Raw genomic sequence first — 24,862 nt, 5'->3', positions numbered from 1 at the left:
AATAGAATATTAGCATAATTAAGTATACTAAAAATACATTAATAATGGAAAATACAGTAGCATAATCTTTTAGAGTGTAAATTAACACGGACTTTGGGGTTTTATTCAAGTCGGTTGTGTAGTCTCTCAGCACATTTGGAAAGTAAGACCAGATTGTAATGCCAACAAATAATGGCTAGAGGGTCAAAATAACTCTGTAATATTCACCTAGCACTTTTCTGTCTCAAAACCAACTATGAAATAAATGTTAGAGTAGGTGTTTTTTGTTTGCCTAATGTTAAATTTCTTGTATGTTAAAAATGCTGCAATTAATCTTTCTAGAAGTTATCACAGGGCAGATACTTGAGCAAACATTTGAGTTCTCGGGGAGATACTACGACTCCAGATGATTCCAGAAAGTCTTGATGGAAACAAAACGTAAAGAGCTGTGTTTCTGAGCACCATTTGCAAAAATACAGGACTCCTCCAACTATGCACATGCAAAGGAAAAGAAATAAGCTGTGGGTATTGTAAATCATGTTAAACATTTAAATATTACTCTGTATCATAATCAGCCTGGTCAATGAAAACACAGGATGTTTTTTAAACAGTTTAGTTATTAATAAAGCAATTGTTTTTTCTAGAATATTATCACGGCAAATTTGTTTTGTATTGCCAAGATCAGCTGGGCATTTTGTTTTTATTATGCATAGTCTTTTGTCATTTTTTGTTCTGCAAGTTAATTTGACTGCTGTGCATAAGTGAAGTGAGCAATTCAGTAATTAACTTTTGTGTTTTAAAACGTATGAACTTTAATTAGATTTCATTATAAACAAACAAATGTCAACCATAATTATAAGCTCCTTGGTTTAACCACATATTATCCCTTTTCAAACAAACTTGATGTCAGACAAATTAAAATCAAGCAGCCAGCAATTTTGAGTTGAATTTTACATGATCTGCCAGTAACCTGATTACTTTAACTTCAATATCATTACAGGAAAAGTATTTCAGGAAAAATAATTACAAGAATTCCAACAGGAGACAAGCTTAATTGTATTGATTCAAAAGATGCATGTGTATAGGAACCATGCTGAAGGAATAATGTTATCTTAAATCTACAGTTACTATTAAAATGATATTGTCTGGCATGAAAAAGGCAATTTGAGATCGGTGCCTGGAAAAGCAGAGATACGAAACTAACTGAAATAATTATCTTTACCCCATTATACTTTAAGCAACAAAATATCAATGGGGAACAACTTCAAGGCATGAAGGTTTGCAGGTTTATTTACTGACTGGTGTATCTATTAGTACCAGGAACAAGTGGAGCTGTCAGGACATAATGAAGGTAAATGATTAGTTAGCACAGAGACTGAGCTCTTCTTCAATGCAATAAGAGTTAATTAAAGTTTACCACTAAACATCAACCAAAGCAGGATGTTGATCAGGTTTCAGCATTAAGTGCAAACAGACAATGGTTGGCAGCAATTAGTGCAGCTATCAAATGACATGCCATGATAATTATACATTTAAAACAGCTAAAGGGCCTGTGGAAAGGAGGGAAGAATCTCATCAGCTTCTTTGACTACATACAGTCAAAGTGCAGGAAACAGGTATCAGATATTTCACTTCAATACTGTAAATCAATAGAATTAAACAAAAAGAAGGTTGTTCAAGTGCATTATCTGAAAGAGGACAATTCACTGTACATGAAATGGAAGAAATCTGCAGACGACTCCTAACAAAGATAAGTACGAGCTAGATTAAATAAATTACTTTGCTGCTGCCACTCACACTGACACGCATAAACAGAGAAGTGTTTGGGGTTTAAAGGCTGCAGCATCGCTGAAAATTCCTACAGCAGAATGAGGGTTGCCTGGTGCTTTGAACCTGTGGCCATGTTGGCAGCGTGATGATGCCCAGAAGGCTTCAGTCTGCAGCCTGCCACCACAACAGGCAGCTTCAGCTCCAGCAGCAAACCCACTGCGGGAGGCCTGAGCCCACCGCTGGTGATTACCTGCTATCTGAGCACAGCCCAGGGCTCCTCCATGCAGAGCCTACTCTCCACCCCTCACCAGCAGCATGCTCCCAAACTTACACCCAGGTTTTTGGGAAAGAATGAGCCCAGCAGACAAACGCATGGTGGCAAGGCTGGCACACTGCTGGTGTGTGCCAGAGCTGGTGCTGCTCCCCATCGTGTTCTGTTTTGAAGGCCCTTGCATGTAGACATGGTAATGATGGCAGCTATCACACCAGTGACACAAGCGTCGATACCAGCCTTAGTTCCTATCATAGCCTTCCATTAAGTGCAAAGACACCTCTAATGACAACATCAAACAAAGGAAAAACACCTTTTAGTCCAATGGCAGCTGTCTCCTGAACATCCTTGGTGTGGGCCTCTGAAGTCAAAACACCCCCTGTCCTTCAGTATTAAAAAGGTAACCTAACCCTTCCACAGGCTGAGACATCGTTAGCTGATGTAGCCAGACAGACAACTATCTAATGCTAAGCAGACAGTTGCTAAGTCTGCTACTCAGACATTTCCCCATTACTCTACATGTTGGACATAGAACTACACATTTTCTCACTCTGCTTGCACTAGAGCAGTGCAAGAACCACATCACCTGACTGAACATCTGCACAGCTTCATAGCAGCTGAATTGCTCTGGTAGGCATGATCCCCACCTCAAAGAAATCAAGATTTCTTCATAATTATTACGGACATTGCAGAGGGAAAAGCAGCCTGCTCTTCCTAGATATTTAACAGGAAGTGAGAAGAAGAGGCTTACTGAAAGACAAGTAGCAGGTTTCCAAGAAAGTTAGGCTGTGACAAATTAAAATGATGAGAGCTGTGGAGGGATTAGGCAGTAGAACTCACTGCTGCAGGATACTGTTAAAGATATGAATGTATTGAGGTTAAGAAAGAAAACTGAAATCATCTGCTAAAACTATCAAGAGTTTTTATAATGAATGTGAAAAACAAACAGAATTGTAAGGGAAATTAAATCTGGTTCTTGAGAAATCTAAAAAATTTACCCCTCATCTGCCTACTGTGAAAATCTTCAGAAACATCTTTTACAGACCAGAAAAAAAGAAGAGTCTAGTTAGACCAGAGTCCTAGTTTAGTGAGCAATATGCTCCTGTGGCATGAATTACACCTTGAGAGTGAAGAGAAGTCTACAGCAGGGAGATTGCCCTGAGCTTTTGTTTGAACTAACCTATGCAAAAACATCAGCAGCACTGGTTGGTATTTAAATAAGTTGTTTTCTCTGTGTTCTGTGTTAAATTCAGAAAACCTTATTTTAAGATAGTGAAAACTATATTTATTTTACGTACACTATTTTTTCTTGAAGCATACATATGCAAAATGCATTAAAATAGTGTTTTTTTTTTTTTTTTTTGCTAGCTACCAAATGCCATACACAGTAGAATGTGTATAAATGCACATCACTAAAGTTATTTTAATAAAATGCCTCACTGTTTTGCATAGTTCCTGGTCTGCAGCCTACAGCAGTTCTACAGACTTTTTTTTTTCGCTAACAAACCTCATTTTCCCAACTAATTCTGTTATGCTAGGGATTTGTGCACAGAGTTGGCTAATCCCAGTATTTCCCTAGAGCTGCATCTAAGCTGTGGCCCACTCCCAGCACAAAAGTGTCTCCAAAAGCCCTTTCGCCCCCTTCAGCACTGATACACTCATTGGTCCTGACATTTTCACTTCAGCCATGACAAATGAGCTGATGGCTGTGATCAGATTGCACACGAGGACTGCTTTATCAAAGACGTATCATTAACTCTCATCACTGTCTTCCATTATGACTCTTTTGGTCAAATCTGTTGTGAAAATGCAAGTCAGTCTAAAAACGTAACCTAAACATAGCAACAAACAAACTTCATTAAAAAGCAGAAAAGAAAACCAGACTCAGACGGGATCAGAAAGAGACCAGCGTTAACTAAATGTTTCTCTGGGGATTTAAGTAACTGTACTCAACCTCTGCCCCAGTGCAAACATGGCAGTTGACCGTCTTTGAAAGGTCCCTTCCCCCATCGTGGACTGCTAGCACTACTTTGCCTTTTTTAGAGAAACAAAAATACAGCAACAGCAATCAAATATGCATTAAAATGTCTTTTTTTTTTTTTGTCTCAGAACTCGCTCGTGTCTGTGCCTACATGCATCAAAATATATTTTTCAAATGAATCCCTGAAAGAACATAAAATTTTCTCTTGAATCACAGCCACATAATCACACTGTTTTCTGACTCACATTAAAAACTCCACCATAAAACGCCGTCTGAAGCGGATATCTCTCAGTTCACAACAAATGCTGCAACCTTTCTGTCAAGTTAGAACTTAAGTTCCAGTTACACAGTTCTTGTTACATCTAGAGGGTTTACAAAGTATATATTTGTTGTAACCTCTTCTGGCAATTCATCCGAGAATACACATCTAGACAGAGTCAACTGTAACACAACAGATCTTGGGAATGGAGGTCATGCTTTGAGATAAAGTGCTATTCACTTTTGGACCATGCAAGAAGCTCTTTATTCCTGTTCTTATTGGCATCAGTTCCCCCTTACTAGAGCAAGAACAAAGCCAAGTGCTCGTGTGAGGTTTATGAATAAATCAGAGGTGAGCCACTTTAAGTGCTGCCCATGATTTCCTTGTTGACAGTGAGCACTTAAACAGGCTTCTATGACCAGCAACTCCTGGCAAACCTTAATGGCTCCTAATCTGTACCCTGCTTCATTTCAGGAAAGAAATGACCCACCCCAATTTTTCTCAAGTCTTCACCTTTTGGGCAACTACTGTCCCACCTTTTTAGAAATTCGTGTTCAGGGACTGTCCCGTGTCAGTGCCAAGTCTGCACGTAACACACAACATAAAAATCAACATTTTCTTCCTAGAAAACAAATGACAGCTAATAAAATGTTATTACGCTGTGCAGCCTAAGTAATTCCCAGACAAACCATTTACACAATTCAGCGTTTGTTTAAATTGCATAGATTTTTAAATGAACCTAAAAGATTTTGAATATCTTTGCCTCCAATTGTTAAAATCACATTTAAAAAAATAATAAGAATGAAATTGTTGAGAGCAGATTCAGCCCTTCTGCAGAGCTGAACACAGAAATGTTTATAGATCACTGCCATTATGAGTATATTAAAAATTCAAACAGCCTCACCAAAAAAAAAAAAAAAAAAAAAAAATCAAAACAAAACAACAACAAAAATTTATAAACAATGATACCACTGAAAAACAAACTCAAATCAACCAGTAAAACCAGAGCTAGGCCAAAGGAGTCTGGTCCAGAAACATTATTGTTAACATGAGATTGTGGCAAGAAGCAAGGTGTCTCGGTATGTACATCTTTGAAGCACAAAACCACTCTGAGACCTGTGCTGCAGCAAGGCAGCAGCCTGCTCGGAGAATAAATTTCAACACTCAATGAAATCCTTCATTTTTAAGATCTCCCCCCCACCCCACCCCTGTCTGGATGGGTCACAAGCTCCAGATGGCTGAATTTCCTCCCTAGTAGCTGAGCTATCGTCAGACTCCCAGTTTTCTGCTATATTTAAATACTAACATTTTGGACTCCATTGTCTCTCGTTGCTTTCCAACACCCACTCGAGAAAAAGTTGTGACCGCCGCGTTCTTGCCCTGTGATTTCAGCGAGGGCTCCGGACCGGGGTCGGGTTGGGGCCGGGCCACCCGGCAGCGCTGAATTGCGGCAGGCGCCTCAGCAGATGGCACTCTTCTGTACGAGGGTCTGATCCAAGGCCGGGAGGAATCGATGAGGCAACACTGGACTTTGGACCAGGCCCTCGGTCAAAATGGGAAATTGCAGCAATGCTGGGGGAACGAAGCATCAAGCATCCAGCACTGAGAAATCCACAGGCATGGCCACTCGTGACTTAAAACAGCCCCAGCAATGCTTCTTAGTGGAGCTGAAACAACCAGATGAGAAATCATATCTTGTCGACCTATAGCAATCAGTCAGTTGATCCTGCTGGAAAAAGGCCCTAAGCACATCGCTACACAGCAGCAGCAATGCACCCACCCCACAGCTGGCCACAGTGGCATGGCAAGCACACTGATCTCGTGTTTTTTTGCAAGCAGTTCATAAAACTCCAAGGAATTCAGGGATTGAGGGGTGACATTTGCCACGTAGCTAAATAATTTATTTTGGAGATGTTACATCTTCTTTAATTTAAACCCTCAGTGCTGTAAACAAAATTTATAACTATATATATATATATAAAGGATCAAAGTGAAACTTACAGGAATAAGTTCCCTGCTTACGGAGCTGCTTTTCACTTAGACCTTTATTTTCTCTAGAAGGTAAGTCATACAGAGCAATAGACATTAAAATACACATAAATTCTGATTTGAAGGTGGGCAGCCATGTCTTTACACATGGAAAAACCACCTGTGCTTGAAATGGTCACATAACTTGGTAAATGCAATTGTTTTTTTCCCCCTTCTCTCTTCTTAGGAAAACATTGGCTCTCTGAATATAAAAAGTCAAAAGATCAACCCCAGCAAATGAAGGGCAAGAAGTTTTGTCTTTGCTTTCCTCAAAAAAGTGTTTATTCCAACCTATTCTACCACAGTATACAGGAACAAGTGCAGAAATAACTGGGATTATTCCAGATTTCCATCAGTGCCCCAAACATTGAAGCACTGCTAGTGACAGGTGCCTTGTCACCTCAGATTAGGCACATTTCTCTATAAGGGAGCCTCGATGTCAAAACAGGGAGGAGCAAGCCCTCAGCAGCCACTGCTCCCAGCCCCTCAGCTCTGCTGTTGTCTGCTGAAGGAGCAGAGACACCTCTGCCAGAGTCCCTGTGAAGCCTCTTTCTTACAACTGCTGTAACACCTCCTGCACTAAGCACATCGTCCTTGGAAATGCTAGTGCAAAAAGAAGTGAAATCCTTAATATTTGATTTTATGGAATTATTTTCTGCTGGTGACTGAGGGCCTCATGCCTTTTATACCTATATCAACCCTTGCCAGTTTTATGTCTATATATCTCCCTCTCTTTCAGAACAATTATTGTTATTATAGCAGAATGAATAGGAATCAGGTTCTAGTTCCATCTGAGTTTGTGTCCTAGGCTTACTCACGTTGGCATAAGCATTTTATAAGGTTCTCTTTGTTTTAGAACCAGAATATTTCTCTACTTAAATCTAATTTTAGATATATGTCTAGTGTGCTCAACACTTGTCCGTTAGAAAGCATTGCAGCCTATATGGTAAATGTTGCCAGAGTCACCATGGTCTATCATGAACATACAGCATTTAGTTTATTAACTATTGACCTGAACACCTACAACACCTACTTAGGAGCTGGTACAGCCTATCAGATCAGCATGAGTGCCAAAACTCTGCTAAGGTTGTCTGTAAAGAAATCCCAGCTTCTGGGCACGTTTCAAATTGTCCCCAAAAGTACCTAAAGCAAATAAACTGTAATTTAGACAAATTAATCTCTAAATCACTTTTTTTTTTTTTTTAGTTTAAAGCTGATGCTGAGTCATATGAACACATAGAAGAGTGTCTCAATATGGCAATTTTTTATTTTGATCATAAAACTTGATTAAACTATTGCTTAGAATATTTTGTTTAAGCAGAAAACATCAGTCCTCAACAAGATTACCATATTTCAGCCTGGCACAAACTTTTCCTGCATATTTTAGAGATAAATAAAAGCTAGAGAAATAGCAGAAATACAGGTATAAATGTCCTACAGCATGACTGCTAAAAGAGATACAGTAGTGTGTATTAAAGGCACGTATTAAAGGACAAAATAGATCCCCTTATTTCCGCAAAACAAGTTCTCTTCTAATCAATAAATTAATAATAATCCCAACAGCAACCCAACAGGACCTACCAGGTAAAAGCAACCATCAAACTATTTCTAGTTTCTTCTATCTATGCATCTGTTCACATAAACATTTTCTGCATTACATCTTATTCTGTAAAATCTTGAAACTCAGTTAGCTGGGTTTCTGCCCATTCAGTAAGAATGCAGACATCACATCAGTTATTATTAACCCATGCGTTATCCAATTCTACAGTGGCTGGAACCTTGCCAGAGACAACACATGGTGCTTGGTTAACAATATTTTAAAATATAAATGAATTTATTTCTTAAATTAACACATTCTTCTAATGGAAATACACTAATAAGCTGTTCCCAGAATAAAAGAATATCCCGTAAGCATGTTCCTTTAAAAGAAGTTTTAAGGAATTTCATATCTAGCAGTAAAACATTCTCAAGCCCCATCGAAAGTTTTGTACTTCGTCTTAAAAGAGACCATTTTTCTTACTTCACTCTTACCAACTTCTTTCTACGTTTGCAATTTTATTTCATTTATCCAATTCTAATTTCCTTGAAGTGTCTCTAACTGTTTAAACATTATCAAATCTAGTGTTGATCTAACAAACATCTACAAATACATATTCTACAAACTCAAAAAAAAAAAAAAAAAAAAACAACCCCAAAACTCTGAACAAGTTAACATTTACTCTAACTACCAGCAGTTTTCCCCAGTAGCTCTAAATCAGTAATTATGTTGACCTGGAAGGAAAAAAAAAAAAAAAAAAAAAAAGCCCAAACCTATTTAATATGCATACATACAAATAATTATTCACACTGCATTTGATTTACATACATACAAAAGAACCACTTCCCACTTTCAAAAGTGGCTCAACACTTATGGTATTTTAACTGCCCTAATTACTGTTGAGAGAACATAATTAGAAGCACTGATCACATTGTCAACAGCTAACCAGTTGCAGCCGTGTCTGAGGGCCTGATTCTGCTCTGGCTGAAGTCAGAGTACTGCACTGACTGTAGGAGGCTGGGGCCCTTCTCGCCACCTGAACCTACCTGAACCAAACAATTCTGAACAGCCTGAGTACAGGGATGCAGCCCTGCCGAACACCCTGCTTGCTGTGTGCATGCATCAATTTCTATTTCAGTACGCTTTCTCTATTTTAAAAGCTGAAGCAAGAGAGTAATATTTTCCCAGAAAGGCTTTAAACAAACCACTTAAACACTTAGCACTGAGTCAGAATTCATAACTTTTTCCAAAAGAGAAATAGTTTAATAATTAAAACAGATATGGACTAAACCTCGCTTCCTTGAATACCAAACTTTATTAGATTATTACGCGTTGATGCATAATTTCCATTGGCAACTTTTAAACCGAGTCCGTCTCTCCCTGCCGGCCCCCTCCTCCCTTGTTCTGCTCCCCAGGCGAGGTGCTGGGAGTCCTCGATACCCAATAGTCAATATTTGGTTTTCCTGTCATGTTCCTGGAACTCCTCTCCATCCAAACCTGGGTTTATCAGCCTTTCGCTACGCTGTTCTCGTACGCATTACTTCACATGATGATGGAAACGCGGGGCATCTTAAAAAGTTGCTGAAATCCGAGCTCCTGCTTGTTTTCTCAAGTCTTGGACAAACATAACTTTAGGGAGAGCTGAACATACGCATAAAGAAAGAGGAGCCTGCATTTTCATCTTCCTTTCATCTCAGTCATTCAGTCAACCATTCAGTGCCCTATTCAACAGAGCTTTTCATTATGCAAAAAAATGCTAATCCTTTTCCGATGCTTTCACACTTGTATAAACCCCCATTCCTTCGACTGAAAAGCAATTATATCAGTTTACCTTTCTGTCAAAAACAGGATTAATATTCCAATACCAGAATCTCCTTTATTTTCCTATCTTTTGCTTTAGGAAACTAGAGATTATTAGCGGAGGTATTCCTTAGAGCGAGAATACATTATTTTAAATATGATTATTTTAGCCAGAGAGAGCAGGGGGTGGGGGAGGGAGAGCAAAAACTTCAGTTGCTGCGGAAACTCTTTTCAGTGACAGAACTGACCTTCCCTTTGCAGAGGCCTGAATAGAATGAGCCTCACTCTGGTCTATTAATCAGAAACAAATTATGAAAGAATGTGGCTGGACTGGTTGACACTATCCTGTCTTGGGAGACTCAGTAACAGCCTAGTAACAATGTCCCCTTCATGGGTAATGAACAGCCATGACAAATGGGGCAGAGAAACTATTTATTTGCATATGCAAATTCTCACACAAGGGAAACATGTACAAACAAGTGTCATTGTAAGGTGGATTAGGCAAACAACGCTTTCTTTTTAGGACATTCTGCAGCCCAGAACATTAGTCAGCACAATTAAACCAGTCTCCATGGAGACTAATGAAATTTCACCATGGTATGAGTTAAATTAGATAGCTAGTTATGTGTTTTCACAATCCAACTTGAAATCCATTATTGTTTCAGAACAATACAGCAATTGTGCCTGGCTGATCTTTGCCAGCTCAACAAGCTCCTAAGTTGACAATTTGCATATGTTAATATAATTAAGCACTAATTACATGAAACTTGTACATATTCACATGCACTTTCCCTGGGCGCTTCTCGGTTTGAACCTTGGCCAAGTCTTTAACCCTTTGAATGAATTCGGAGCAGCAAAGCTCTGCCTTCTGGGTACAGCCCCAAGGCAGATGCAGAAAAGCTCTTCATTTGTAAACACAAAGCTTAACCTGGCTTCTCATATTTCTATCAACAAGGCTAGAAAACATTTTTGTATGTGCTGGGGTAGGAAAAGGGGGGGAAGGAGGAAAGGAGGGCTGGAAGTTCTTTATAGACCTAGTTCTGGTACTCCTTTTGCAGATGAAAACATAAATATTTATGCACATAACATGCTACAAACACATGTGCTGCCATTGTCATAGATCCTTCAAGAAGCAAATTGTCAAAAACCTGCCCTGGGTTTCGTGTCAGTGCTCTGAGAGCCACAAAAATGGGAAGGAGAAAAGGAAAAAAAGAGCAAGCAGTAACTAATGAGCTTTACATAAATATATGCAGAGGCAATTAAGCAGTGTTAATTACTATGACAGCAGTTAATTGAATATAATTAGATATTTTAAGCTACTGACTAAGGCATAGTTAAGATTAATTTTATTGAGATTAATTGTAAATAAGAATAGATTAACTATGTGTTTTGACAGGCATAAAAAGTAGTTCTGCAAATTAACTAGGAGAGCAGAAACTAGCACAAAAATCATATATTATTTTAATGTCACACCTCAGAATCATCAGCTCAATAAACATGACTTTTCAAACCCAAACAGACAGGAATCTTGAAGAAAAACAAACAGCTTGCAGAGATTAAAGAGCCTTTTGTCCTTTTTCATGTGCATTTCTTTTAGCAGACTAAATTAAGCGAGTCTGGTGTACGTTTTTAGGAAGGAACATTTCACACTGAATGGAAAAAATGTTCTATCACATATGAAATTCATGCAGCTGTGCGGAACTTGGTCCAGATGGTCTAAGACTGTAAAACAACACTAAATGATAGACAGTAGGGCCTTCCCAAGATTATGTGATAAAGTCACAACCTCATATTTTGACCTAAATTTTCTGTCATGTATTGTTTCCTTCCAGATCAGATAGCTCCATTTTAATTTTTAACTGATCCTGAATATTCAGTGGAAACCTTTCATAAACATTGCTGATAAGCATCTGAGTAGAAATCATAAAATATTTACAAAATGCCCCTGAGCTTCATTAAAACAATGCTGAGTCCGAAGTGCCCTGCTCTCCCAACAATACTAAGCTGTTCACACCACTCATCTTAAATAGGTAGAAATGCCTGGTTTTAAGTATGCTTCAAAGAAAACTCAAAACACATTCTGCCAGTAGATTAATTCATGCATGCTGCTTAAGGAAATTAACAACAATGCTGAAGAATGCTGAACAAATCACTAATAAGAAAGAAGCTTCAATCGATTTTGAAATAAATCAATAGGTGATTAACACAATATTTTTAAAGCAGCAGAATGAATATATATTATAAAAACACATATATTATATTTCCAATACCTTTTTAGCTCTTAATCGAACAATGGCTTTACAACAGTGAGCATGTCCCTATATTGACTATCAACTTCTTTGGAATGCCTTTCGTCTTTTATAACGAAAATCTAAAAACGGTCTGTGAAACAAGGCTACGACAAGCCATTCTGCAGTGAAAGATTTTAAATCATCCAGCCTCTTCTAATAGACTTGAGACTTATTGAGGTAGAAACCATAAAAAATGAAGAAGGGAAATTTAATCCCTGAAATATTGATTTGCACATTAATATCATATAGGCAGAGGGCAATTTGGCTTCATGGAAATGACACATTGTCGACCCTTGGTGAAGTCAGAGCCAATCTAACTGCTGAACATGTCTGAATCTCAAGAGTTATTAAGGGCTTCCCTTCTTGCCTTTATGACTTTTCTTCAGCCTACCAATGCAATCTTAAATGTATTATCTTTAAGAAATAATTGTAAAACCTCAGGGGTTTTCCAGTTAATGGAAGGGAGGCTAAACCACATCAGATTCTGAAATGCAACATTAAACCCTTGCAATCAACAAAACCACCTCAATTCTCATCCATCCAGTGCAGGATCTAATATTGTTATTAGAGATAATCAAATTTCATTGTGTAAATTTAGGCTCATGGTCAGAATGGAAGCAGTAAATTCTGCAATATTAAACAGTGATTTTTCTCGGCCCCCTTTATATGATCTTTGCTGGTGCACCATCTTCACAAATAAACCTGAACTATTCAAAAACCTAGGAACAAAAACATCTCCCTGTTCTGAAAGACACACGCAACGCCATTTATCATCTCCACGGCTCTCTTTTAGTTTTAACTTGATCTAGTGGATAAGTTTCATTTTAGAGAATAATAAAGCAGTATCACTGCATAAGCCAAACAGCAGGTACTATTACTGTGACTTACACAGATGGTTTACCTGACCTTTCTTTGTTCCTTGGGTAGGTTTCACTTTTGCAGATTTACGACTTTTCCCTCTATATTTCATTGACCCTCTATGTTCATTATCATAAAAATGAAAACTATTGAATACATGTTTATGTTGACGAAGTCCAAAACCACCAAGACTAAAGGATAAAGAGATGCTACAATGCACTGTGTGGATCTCTAGATCGTACACTATAAATATTCAGGCACAGATAGCACGAATAACTGAATAATCCTAGTGAGCCCCAGATCTGGAGCCAGGTGCAAGAGGTTAAAACAGCTGGCTAGCCATCTTTTATGTTGTGTGCCTTCCTACCGGCTGAAACCGCAAACCCTGAAAACTAGCAGATATTCCCTCAAGGTTGATTGTCTGATTTTTTTTTCATTTCCACCAGTTTAGTAGGATCCCCGAGTCGAGAAAAGAGAGAAACTCCTTAAATACAGTCAGATGAATAGGAAGTGGAGCAATGATGATTAAGGCTTTCCCCCCCAGCCCAACCTTCAGCCCCCCATTTATTTCCACAATCTTCTTTGTGCACCTTCCCAGCCAAACGTTTGTATTCCTCATTTCAAAGAAAAGCGCTCCAGATCGTTCTGTCAGTTTTGCCAGTAAATATAAAGTAAAACAAGTGTTGATGGCACTGAGAGTGTTACATACCCAGGCTGTGTTTTTGCATTGCTCTCAATGGAAGCGATCGATGCCCATGTCACAGTCGCGTCCCAATCGCAGCCAAGTCTCTGCCTCAATCTAACCAACAACAGGCAGGGCTGCAAAGGCTTCTCACTACCTCTTCCATCCATCCACCACCAAACTAAAAATATAATGCTACATATGATCTTTTTAAACACTCCAGCACCGCTCCCAAGGATCGAGCCACTGAAAATCCAGGAGAAACACAATTGAAAAAAAAAAAAAAAAAATGCACCATCAAAAAAAAACACCCTCACAGCAACCACCCCAAAAGCACACGAGCCCTCTCTTTCCACTCTCCTTCTCACTGTCCTCCTGCCAACTACATAATCCTCGATTAAAAATGGAACGAGGCTAATAAAAAGAGAATTAAAAAAAAAAAAAAAAGCAAAGAAAAAAGAAAAAGAAAAGAGGAGGACGGAATGGAGCCGAGGAAATGCAACTGTCAGAAAACGGGATGGTCAGACTTCCTGAGTGAACCTGCCTGTGTCTGGCTTAATGTAAATCCACCATCTTCAGCCTGGCAAGTTGTCTTTTGGTTGGCTTTTTTTTTTTTTTTTTTTTTTTTTTTTTTTTTTTTTGGTGGGGAGGGGGGTGTTATGTTTGCGATCTCTGCCTTGGTACCTAAGGAGGAAGAGGAGGAGGAGGGTGTGTTATTGAATGGTGGCTAAAGCCTCCTCGGGACGGCGCTGAGGTGAAACGGGCTGAACCCGACTGCTGTGCCTCCTCTCCCGGTTGGACCCGGTGCCCTAAGCAGCCGAGGAGGGACCCCAGCCGCCCGGCTCGCAGGTAACAAAAGAAATACCAACCCAGGCGTTTGCTGCTGCTGCTGCTGGGGAGGCTGGGGGAGGAGGGGGGCAAGATGAAGGAAGGGAGGAGTGGAGGGGCACCGCCGTAAGTTAGCATCGGATGGGGGAAAGTTTATTAGTATTTTTGCAGGAAATTTCACGTATGGCAAGAAGGGGAAGCAGGGACGCGTCTGCCATTAGCCGCCGTGATGGGAAGGGATGCACTTGATTCTGGCACGAGCAGTCAGATAGGGCAGGGATCGAACTGCCTGCTCGCTGTTTATGACCTTTTTCTCTCTCTTTTTTTTTTTTTTCCTTTTGCTTGGCTGTTGTTTTCCTTTTTTTTTTTTTTTTTTTTTTTTTCCATCTCGGTGCTCGGTTTAAAACAAATAAATAAATAAATAGAGTCCCGTCCCGCAAAACAACCGTAGTCGTCCCCCCCTTCCCCTCCCCCTCCGCTCCTTTGCAAAACCCTCAGAAAGGCTGCGTTGAACACAGCCGGCGAGGAGCCCTCCCCGCGGCGCGGCGCGGCGCAGCACAGCGCGGCGGGGATGCCGGGGCTCTTCCAGCTCCCAGCCGGCAGCGCCCGCAGGCAGCAGCCGCGCATCCCCGGGGCGGTGGGGCCGGGTCGCTCCGCTCAGAGCCGGGCCGGGCCGCGCGGTGAGACTGACAGAGGCAGGGCGCGCTCCTAACGGGCTTCGCTTCCTCCGGCTGCCAGAGCCAGTCGGCAGCGCGGTCCCACTGCGCTCACACACGCACACACACACACATAAACACGCAGCCGCCCCTTGCTCTGCTCCTGAGAAACCTACCTGCGAAATAAAGGGGGGCGAGGGGGGGGGCACCCCACACCTTCACCCGCACACACGCGCTCAGAGTCAGGGTCCCCATTGCCCTGTTGGCATCACCGCCACCCCACCCCACCCCCCCCTTCTCCCGAAAGCGAAAGTTTGGGAGGCCGAGGGGGGTGGAGATGGGAAGGAGAGGGACGGAGGGGGGTGGGGGGGGAGAGCCTTCGGAAAGCACCTCAAAGTTTTGGGGAGCCCGAGCTGCGGGACGGCAGCGAGAACCCAAAAGGGGCGGCGGACGATGGGTTCTGACAGCCGGAACGGCGCTCCTCATCTGACAGTGCTTCCCCCCAGCCCGAGCTCCCAGACAAAAAACGAGCGAAATACAAAGCGGGGGACACCCCCAGACCCTCCTGTGCAAAGTAAACAGGGTCCCCCGTTCGGTCCCGAAGTTACATCCCGGAAAAAAAAAAAAAAAAAAAAAATCCGCAAAGCAAAACAAACAAAAAAAATATATCATAATGCACAAACAAACGTATCCCCCGGAATAGGAGAGAGAGAGAGGGAAAGAAAGAAGGGAGAGAGAAAAAGCAGCCCCTCCTCCCCGAGCGAGAGCAAATACTATACCTAAAAATGGGGAAACAGGCAGAAAAAGGGGGGAGAGAGAGAGGGGAGAGGTACGCGGGATGCGGGGATGTGAGTGTGTGTGCGTATGTGAGAGAGAGAGAAAGAGGCACGGAGAGAGGAGAGAGAGAGAGCGAGAGCGAAATATCAAAGATTGTGCAAGATCAGCCTGGAAAGATAATCGATACTCGACCTAAATTTAACACAAACTACTCAATAAAAGTTAAAGAAAAAACTTACTTTCCATTTCCCCTCGCAGTTCCTACTGGATCTTCGCCTCTTTTTTTTGTTTTGCTTTATTTACTTAACAGCTGATCACATCCAAGTAAACGAGAGAAGGTTCATTAAAAAAATCATAAAAAAAAATAATCCTCCAACTTTATTGGGTGAAAATAAAAATGATTGAGCAAGAAGTGGGGGGCATGGAGCGGTCCTTTGGGGTCCGGGAGTTGTTAAAGCATGTGCCGACCGCGGTCTCGCTGTTTGGTTGTGAAGGGGTTGGGAAAAGGAGGAAAGGAAATGAAAATCCGATATGTCTTTATTCTGCTAATTATTATCGTTTTAGCCCTGTTTAAAAAAATGGCTGATTAAGTTGAGTGCGCATGTCTTTGTGTGTCTATTCCCGATATGCACTCTGGGAATGAGAGAGAGAGAGGGAGAGAGAGGAGAGAGAGGAGAGAGAGAGAGAGCGAGGGAGCGAGAGGGAGAGGGAGAGGAGAGGGAAGAGGCGAGGGAGAGGTGTAATTAGTGAGGTGATCAACATTCTCCGGGCTGCAAATGACGCGCAGCCCCGCGGCCGGGAGCCGGAGCGCCGCGGCTCTGGGGCTGCGCCGGGGCTGCGGGAGCCGCGCGGGCAGCCCGGAGAAGAGGGGCAGCGGAAAGAGCTCGTGGATGCAAACACGAGTCTGCAAACTTCATTAGTAACACAGACACACACGCACAGGCACACAAAGTGGATGGCTAGGGAAAATTAAAAAAAAAAAAAAAAAAAAAAAAAAAAGGAGGGGGCAGACTTGCTCTTTTAACTGTTCGGGAACTTAAAAGCAACGGGTCCAAATTAATTATTCCGTCAGGGAGATATTTCTTTCTGGCTGGCTGTTTGTCTTTCTCCCTGCCTTTCTCTTTCCCTCTCTTTTAATGGGGATTTAATGAAAAATATATGTTTGCAATGGGGTAATGAACGTACAACGCAACACCCCTGTAAAAGGAAGGATACTATATCTGAGATAGGGGATATCTGCCCATACTGAGATAAAGAGGAATTTATTTACAAGCACACGCACACGCATGCACGCACCCTGCATCATATTTACACACATATACATACAGCCCACATGCACCCAGCGCACAAAGCACAGCACACTTTATTTGGTGGCCGCCATGTAATTGCTTGGAGAGATCAACAAAGTAAAAAGCAAAGCCTTCCGGAATATACAACGTCAACTGTAAACAGCCTCATCAAAATGAAGTAAATAGCAGCCAAGGGAAGGGGGCTCTTTGCATACGGTACATGTGTCATGCATATAACATGCATCATCTTCCACTTTCCCTACAAGTATTGATATTTTATTAATATTTTATCTCCTATATTTTACCAGACACCTTTCTTTTTTCTTTCTTTTTCTTTTCTTCTTCTTCTTTTTTTTTTTTTTTTTTGGTGTGTGGGGGGGGATTATTATGCTGAGAACTAGGGTGAAACGTACAGATGTCATTATAAATCGGAATCTTCTACAAATATTTTCTTGCGTGGGATTTAAGAAGATTGCTTCTCATTTGAAAATCTAATTATCTTAGCCTAATACTGCAGATGTGAATATGACTGACACTTTCATTAAAAGATAATTAACTAAAACTAGGAATAGACATACTTTAAAATACCCCCTACCGAAGATAAAAACATGACTATTCAAAGAGCATCCGAACGCACCGCAGGAACACGTGCGGCTTTTCGATAATGCTATTCCAGCCATGGTTAGACCAGAACTGGTCACTAAGCCCCAGCTACATGCCAGGGATATTTACAGCAGCGAGGACCCCGTGCAGGTGAACCATAACCTCGGTGCTGACATGCCTTTGAAGTTCGCCATTCCTGGGCCACACGTCAAAAGGTTCTCGTAGGCCTTAAGCGCCAGAAGCCAGCAGGAAGGTTTGATCGCAGTCTTCCATTAAAAGCACGCACCCACAACAAGGAACCAGTCCAAATCCAGGTGGCAGAAAGCTGCACCTCTCCTGGCCCTGAACCCCTTGTGCCAGAGGAAGGGTTTGCGAGCGCTGGAACAACTCTAAGAGGAAAATCCCTACCTGATGATGAATGAAGGCTGCCCTGAAGGAAGCACAGGCCAGTGTCAGGGAACTGAGCTGCTAAAAGCAGATGTTTAAGGTCAGAGTGAAGGTCCTGATAGTTTTGGAGGGGGAAAAGAAATAGAGTCTTTGGAAAGGGAAGGAAAAAAAAAGACATAAAAAATGGGCAGCCTGAAAGTGCGGCTGTTCCAGGGCCAGAGCCAATGGAGCAGGGAGCGTAGAGCAGCCCTACGCCGACCCACAGAAACCTCACCTCAAACTTCAGGGAAACCTCCAACTTTGGGAACAGTCAGGGGCATCTGAGGGTTCTGGAAAGCAACTTTATTCCTTTTTCAGACCTCACCTAAGCGCTGCACCGGCTCATCGGTGACCAAAAATCAGGGAGCACATGTATGCAGCTCTGCACGAGCCCCGCTACCTTTGAAGGCAGTAAGGCAACCAGCGGTATTCTGCATCCTTGTTTAGAGGGTGGAAAAAAAATGCAAACAAAGAGGGAAAATGAAATCTCTGCCACCGGCTCCTAGTTATCTGTTGGAGGGGGTATGATGGAAAGGGGCTTTTAGGCTTAAATTGTAGACGGAACGGGACTGTGAGATAGAAGGATGCATTGTCCATTCAAGTGCATGCCTGAAGGATGGCAACACATTTCCTAAGACTGGAGACAATTAAATACAATGTGATGAAGAAACACCTGAGAACAATACATCTATTTCAAATTCAAGCGAAGAAACACGTATACTTAATGTCACAGAAGAATAAGGAAACGAAGATAATTTAGTTTTAAAGTCGTCCCCCCGCACCTCCCCCACCACCTCCTTTATTCCTGGTGCTTTTTTCCTGGTGAAACATCAATATCATTAATGTCATTAATGTCAAAACACCAAACGTCAGAACAGTCAAGTCATTCTTTTTGGGCTGCGGATTTTTTTTTCCCTTTCTCTCTTCTTGGAGGGGGTTATAGGTTTATGGTGTTCTTGAGTTACAGCTGAAGGAACAAAGGGGGGGGGGGAGGACACAGGCAGGAATTGCTAGAGGAGAGTCCACATTTTTCAGGGTTTCTTCTGTCACTGTTTACTGTCCTTCCCAACGTTTTAAATCTCCTCTCTCTTTCTCAATCTTTCCCTTTCTCTCTCCCTAAAAATAGTAAGATATCAGAGGAGGGGGGGGTTTGGGGGGGGGGGGGGAGTAATAGGGGGGAAAAAAAAAAAAAAAAGGCACTACGGGATGTTAACAGTTTAGAAGAAACCCGGGGATCGCCACGTAGCTAGGAAAAATCGAAGAAGGTTAATTCCGGGAGGCAGCAGCAGCAGGTTTGTGGGATGTGATAAGAGCGGAGCGCGGCGCGGGTTGGGGGAGGCGGCCGAGGGGGACCTGGACCCGCGCGGCTGCGGTGCGGAGCGGAGCGGTGCGGTGCGTTGCGGTGCGGGCCGGCGGGCGGACTCCACGCGGTGCGGCCCGGCCCGGCCCGGCCCGGAGCAGCGCGGCACGGCTCCCGCTCCCCTCTCTCCTCCCTCTCTCGCTCAGCTGATCGCCCCCGAAGACTTCTCGCCTAACCTCTCAGCTCCTCTCCTCCGGGCTCAGCAGACCCCCCGCCCACCCTCTCCGAACTTCTCCTGCAGGCACCGTTACACCACGTTTGGGGATTTTTTTTTTATTTTTTTTTATTTTTTTCCGAGCCTCCTGTTGAAACCACAAAAGCTCTGATAATGACGTTACGTTTCAAAGAGAGGAAAGGGGGAGAAAAACCATAAAGAGCCCAAACAAAACAGCCCGCTCTGTCCTCCCGCCACCTCCAGCTCACCCCCAAGGAAAACTTATTGGCCTGGCCAAGGGGAGCTGGTGCGGGCCGGAGCCCGACACTGACCATTCTGTGATAGACAAAGAGATCCCAGCCCGGAGCGGGCTCTATTACACCGCGTCTCTCCGCCGAGCTCATTTTACTCCCTAAATCTGCGCTGCGGACATACAGGGGCACAGGATCTGCATAATTACAGCCGCAGCCGCTCCCCTTTTTAATAAAGCGACATAATTCTCTAATAAACGTCCCCTTCCCCCCACCTCCTCCTCTCCGCAGACCCCAGCCCAAGGGAAAGGGGATCCGTGTCTTTTGACTGCGTTCCCTAAGTCTATAGATGAGCTCAGTTTGAAACGAGGTATTACAAGATTGCAGCGTTACAGACCCTTTATCTGAGGCACAGACACTTTCAGATCCCCAGCCCCCACCGCCTCTCCTTTTTGTTGTCTCTTCTCCTCCCGGGGGCTATTTGACAAAGGCACTGTGTTAACTAACATTTTTGTTTAACTCAGCAACTTCTTTTCAAAACATACTTAAACCTGATAGCAATCTCTTGTACTTTTTTTTTTATATATATATATATTATTTCTTTTCCTTCCCCGAGATGAAATTGACTCTGAACCCAAGGCGTTTGACTCTTATTAATTATTTCTTTCTTTGCAGGTATCACTTATACAAATCTATTGTTAATCCCCCCCCCCTTCCCCTCCCTCCCCCCCCCAATAAACCAAACACATTCCGGTACACACTATAAGGGCACCATAAGGGGGGGAGGGGGGGAAGGGGGGGTTGAAGGGAGGGCAGAGGAAAAGCGACCCCAAATCCCCTCTCCGATTCCTAGAAAGTTTTGTTCGCAAAAGAAATAAACTAGCAACAATACACCGCGGTACGATCCTGCCCCCGCTGCCCCACGTTTGGCATTCACCTCCCGCAAGTGCGCCCAACGAGCGTTCACCTAAGACAAAAAATCACACCCGATCATAGCACAGACACCTCGATAACATTCTGAGCTAAATAGTGCCGGTCCCGTTTGGCTTTTTTTTTCCTTTTTTTTTTTTTTTTTTTCCCCTGCTGTTGTTATTTTGGCTGGAGCCGCACAAAACGCACACCCGGACGTTACTATAAATAAAAGCCTCCCAGGTCTGAGCCTGCTGCCGGCGCTTCCTCCGCAGCCTCAACAGCCCTTTTTCAGCTCCTTTCTTGGGCAGATCGCGGGGATTAAATGCCCTGAACCTGAGCTCCTGGCCTTGGATGGGAAGGGAAAGAAAAAGGGAGAGGGAGAGAGAGAAAGGAGAGGGTGAAGGAGCCAGGCGCCCTCTGGGCTTTCAGAGGTCAGCGCTTTGACAGCGCTCTGACCTCCCTCCCCTCCCGGCAACCACCCCAGTGTTTATAAACAAAAACAGTCAGGACTGGCCCCAAACAATAGCAATTCACCAACTTCACAGGCACTTCGCTCGCTCTTATGCAAATCGAGGAAAACGACCGCTTACCGCCGCGCTCCCCCCCATCCCCTTCAGAAAGCCCAAGAGCATATTTCCAGCGGTGATATATCCAAGGGAAAAATTTTACATTCTCTCCTGGAAAAGGACAAAAAGGGACTTCAGAAAGCAAACGGTTCGGGTAGAAAGGCAGACAAAAAGCGAGAAAAAGCCAATAAAACTGCCGATCTTACTGCAGAAAGAGGAAAGTTATGAAATATTTATATCTAAACCCAACAATCCACCCTGCCAATAAAGCAGGAATCTTTGTTGTGCAGACAATATGCTAAACTACCTCTGCGACAAACAGCGATTATAAAGCAACCAGCAAAAGTTATTTTCGCCCAAGGAGCCAAGTTTTCAAAGAAAACGTGTGGATTTTACAGCTAAATAAAAGCCACCACCTCTGTGTTATCCGTAAAAACTACACATAAATTAAAAGCACCGTTAAAAGAAAAGAAATCCTTCCAGCCAGCAAGCAGCACATCTGATCTGACTTACAAAAAAAAAGTATAATTAAAACCACCTTTAATTACAAAAAGCAGCGAGTGAAAGCTAAATGAATCAATGCCTTCTCTCCAAAATGTTGTCCGCCAAGGTACAGCACTGACAGTCCTATAGTCCTGCATTAAAGCGTAACTGAAACTCTACAGTTCAGGAATTGATTACGCGATAAGGAAAAAAAAAAAAAAAAAAAAAAAAAGAAAGGGAAAAAATAAAAAAAGGTCCTAATGATTTTCAAACTTTTGTTTAAAAATGATGAAGATCAGAAAAGGTTGGAGGAAAAGTTAAAGGAAATATACCTCAAGAGAAAAAAGACCATCTCCTTTTCTTCTTTGTCTATCAGTCTCCAGTTAAAGCATATGGAAAATGTTTTCAAAATGCCTAGATTTGGCACATTGTCATTGCAAAGAGAGGAGCGCAGTGATGCTGTTATAGAAAATGGGAAATAAATTCAGGATTGGGTGCTGCCTCCTTCAATGCGGATTTATCTAAGTTTAATTTAATATTCCGCAATCACTGTATGATCGCATATAATTCACCAAGATTTTTAAGGGCTTTGCCTAAATACGCTGACCACAGGCACAAAGTAATTTATACAGATGATTTCCTCCTTTTATTCGCGTTTATTTTTCTCATTAGAAACACTTTAAATTGCAACTGTAAATAATAGAAATGACGGAATATTAGGTTTGGGGGGAACAGACGCCCAGAGAAGGTATTAGCTTTATTAAAATCATTCTGAACGTAAAATCAAAAAGCACAAAATGGTTGTTTGTAAAACACTAAACCTTTAATCGATTTATTGGCATTCCGATCGATTAGATAAACGGAAATCTATGGCAAACATAAAAGCATTTAAAATATTTTCCTCTCATTTATAAACAAAACTTTTCTTTTCAGTAGAAAAAAAAATGATTATCAAACGACTAACAGGAAATTCTTCAGATATCAAATTACGATAATAAAATTATTTCCACATGGAAAGGGATAATGACAATGATGATAGTAATTATAATAATGAATAATTCAACAGCCCTTTGACATATATGGAAGAGCCTGGTTCAAAAACAGCTTTTGAAGGGGGCTACTTTTAGGGGATTTTTTTTTTTTTTTTTTTTTTAATAAAATTGAGTTTGGAGGCTGAGATGCTCAAATCAAGTGACAGTTTGGGTGCAGCTGCTCGAGTTGCGTTAATTCTTTTCTGTATTTTTCAGGCGGGAGAGCTCACTTTGACATCGCCCTCTAAATTAAGTTACCGCTTATTAGCAGAAAATAAGTATGTAAATACCTACGATACTCCTGAAACGGGGGGACCAAACGTGTGCCTCCACGCCAAGGCGTGGGGATGGGGACCCTGAACCTTTAAATTTAAGCGGCTCGCCTGGCTCGCAGTGCACTTCCCAGATTACAGCAAAATTCTGCGAGCAATAATGTATTTGAGCATTTAAGTGAAAGAACACAATTTATTTAGGGGTGGAGGGTGGGAAGCTGCAAGCCGGAGAAATGCAGCAATCAGAGCTTGTGGCATTCTGGCTGCGCGAAGAGGAAGTGTTGCTGTAACGGGTATTATGTTTATTTGATAAAGAAAATCAATGAAAGTGGCTGTAAAGTAGTTAGTGAGGCGTGTGTTTGGGACTCGGGTTGAATAGTGACTCCAGCGGGCTGGTCGATGAGCTCTAAGAGCTCTGGAAATCCAACCTAACCCTCGGAGTGAGCTCTCTCACTCAGCGCTGCACCTTCCCCGGGCTGAGAGCCTTCAGCCCTTGTCTCCTCCCTCTGCCTCCTTCCCTCTCTCCCCACATCCCTCCCTCCGTCCCTCCTTCCTTCTCCCCCACTTTTCCGCTCCTGCCTTCTTTCTTCCCATCCGCTCCCACCATTCCCTCTCCCTCTCCCAGGCTGATTTGTTCTTCCCAATCTTTCCCTTCTACTCTCTCCCACACTTTAAGGCTCTCTCCCCATCTCTGTCGTGGCTGTTTCCTCCCCATCCAGCCGCTCCTCGAAGTTTCCCTGTGCTCTCGGAGCCTTTCTCCTCCCCTAATTCCCTCCCTATCCTCTCAGGTCTCCGTCTGTCTAAGTTCTCTTCCAGCCCCTTTCACGTCTGTCCTCACCAGCTAAATTCACCTCTTATTTTGGATTGGCTCCCCCGGCCATGTGCTATCTTAGTAATTATCCCTGCTCATTTCCCCCTCGCACGCCCATGCCGGGGAGATGAGCGCACCGCTCTCTTTCCTCACTTGGGATATTTTAAACATTGGCTCATCTTCAGCGCTGTTCGATTCGAGACCTTCTGCAGCTCTTTCCCCCTCTTCTCCCGCTAATCTTCATTCCCTCTAATTTACCACAGAAATGTTTCTCCTCCTCCTTTTCATTTCCTACTTTACAATTTCCTTTGGGGTTTCTAAATAAGAGTGAGTCCTTTGCGTTTCCCTACCCCCATGTCTTTCACTGTTTCTCCTCAGCTATTTTATTTACCCGGTTGCCAGAGGAATATTTCTTTCCCTAACAAGTTTATCTCCCTGTCCTTCTGCCCCGGTCCATTAAAAAAAAAAAAAAAAAAAAAAAAAAAAGAGAGAGAGAGGGAGAGAAAGAAAGAAGTAGAGCTTGTGGCTCTTTTCCTGCGAAGTAACTTGGTTTCAAACTTCTGGTTTGGATTATATGTCATTATCTATTTTCCCTTATCACATCCCCCGTTGCCCTCCCCGCCCCCCCTTCGCTAATAACATCTTTAGTGTGGTCAATGTTAAATATGGCAGAGGCGCTTCCTCCGCGGCTCTCTGCTGGAATTCATTACTCGCCCCGCTCTTCCCACCGCGCTCTCTCTGCGGGGCCCGGCGCGACCCCGCGGAGCCCCCACCGCAACCTCTACTGCCTCGGGGATGCGCGGCGGCCGCTCCGTTTCCCGCTGCCGCGCCCCCGTCCCCGCCCGCGGCCGCCGGGCAGCGCCCCCGAGCCGCGCACGCAGCGCTATGGCAACCCGCTTCCCGCCGTGCGGAGACTGGCCGCGGCCGTGCGCTCCCGCGGGGCCCAGGCGCGGCGGAGCGGCGATGCCTCGGGCTGGGGCGGCCTTG

At 42.9% G+C, this 24,862-nt stretch overlaps 1 protein-coding gene and 1 long non-coding RNA gene across 9 annotated transcripts in view; one reads left to right on the top strand and one right to left on the bottom strand.

The window, feature by feature from the left end:
* Positions 1–16,294, bottom strand: part of ZFHX4 (zinc finger homeobox 4) — a 151,388-nt gene extending 135,094 nt beyond the window's left edge. For 4 of the 7 annotated variants that reach the window (XM_090137732.1, XM_090137739.1, XM_090137738.1 and 1 more), the window contains exon 1: positions 15,957–16,294. The gene's annotated coding sequence lies outside the window, so the exon portion shown is untranslated. Of the gene's footprint in view, positions 1–5,566; positions 5,746–13,483; positions 13,831–15,116; positions 15,524–15,956 lie in introns of those variants that run through there. The other 3 variants (XM_090137734.1, XM_090137733.1, XM_090137735.1) reach the window with 3 other exon arrangements.
* LOC149918646 (uncharacterized) overlaps positions 13,904–24,862 on the top strand; it is a 30,382-nt gene continuing 19,423 nt past the window's right edge. The window contains exons 1-2 of one of the 2 annotated variants that reach the window (XR_016465214.1): positions 13,904–14,039; positions 14,146–14,305. This is a non-coding gene — a long non-coding RNA (uncharacterized LOC149918646). The remainder of the gene's footprint in view (positions 14,040–14,145; positions 14,306–24,862) is intronic. The other variant, XR_016465215.1, reaches the window with a different exon arrangement.

Source organism: Phasianus colchicus, chromosome 3, assembly GCF_987193195.1.
Source record: "Phasianus colchicus chromosome 3, bPhaCol1.hap1.1, whole genome shotgun sequence".
NCBI lineage: Eukaryota > Metazoa > Chordata > Aves > Galliformes > Phasianidae > Phasianus > Phasianus colchicus.
Note: the sequence above shows the minus strand (reverse complement) of the source record. Positions and strands in the feature narration are given on the sequence as shown.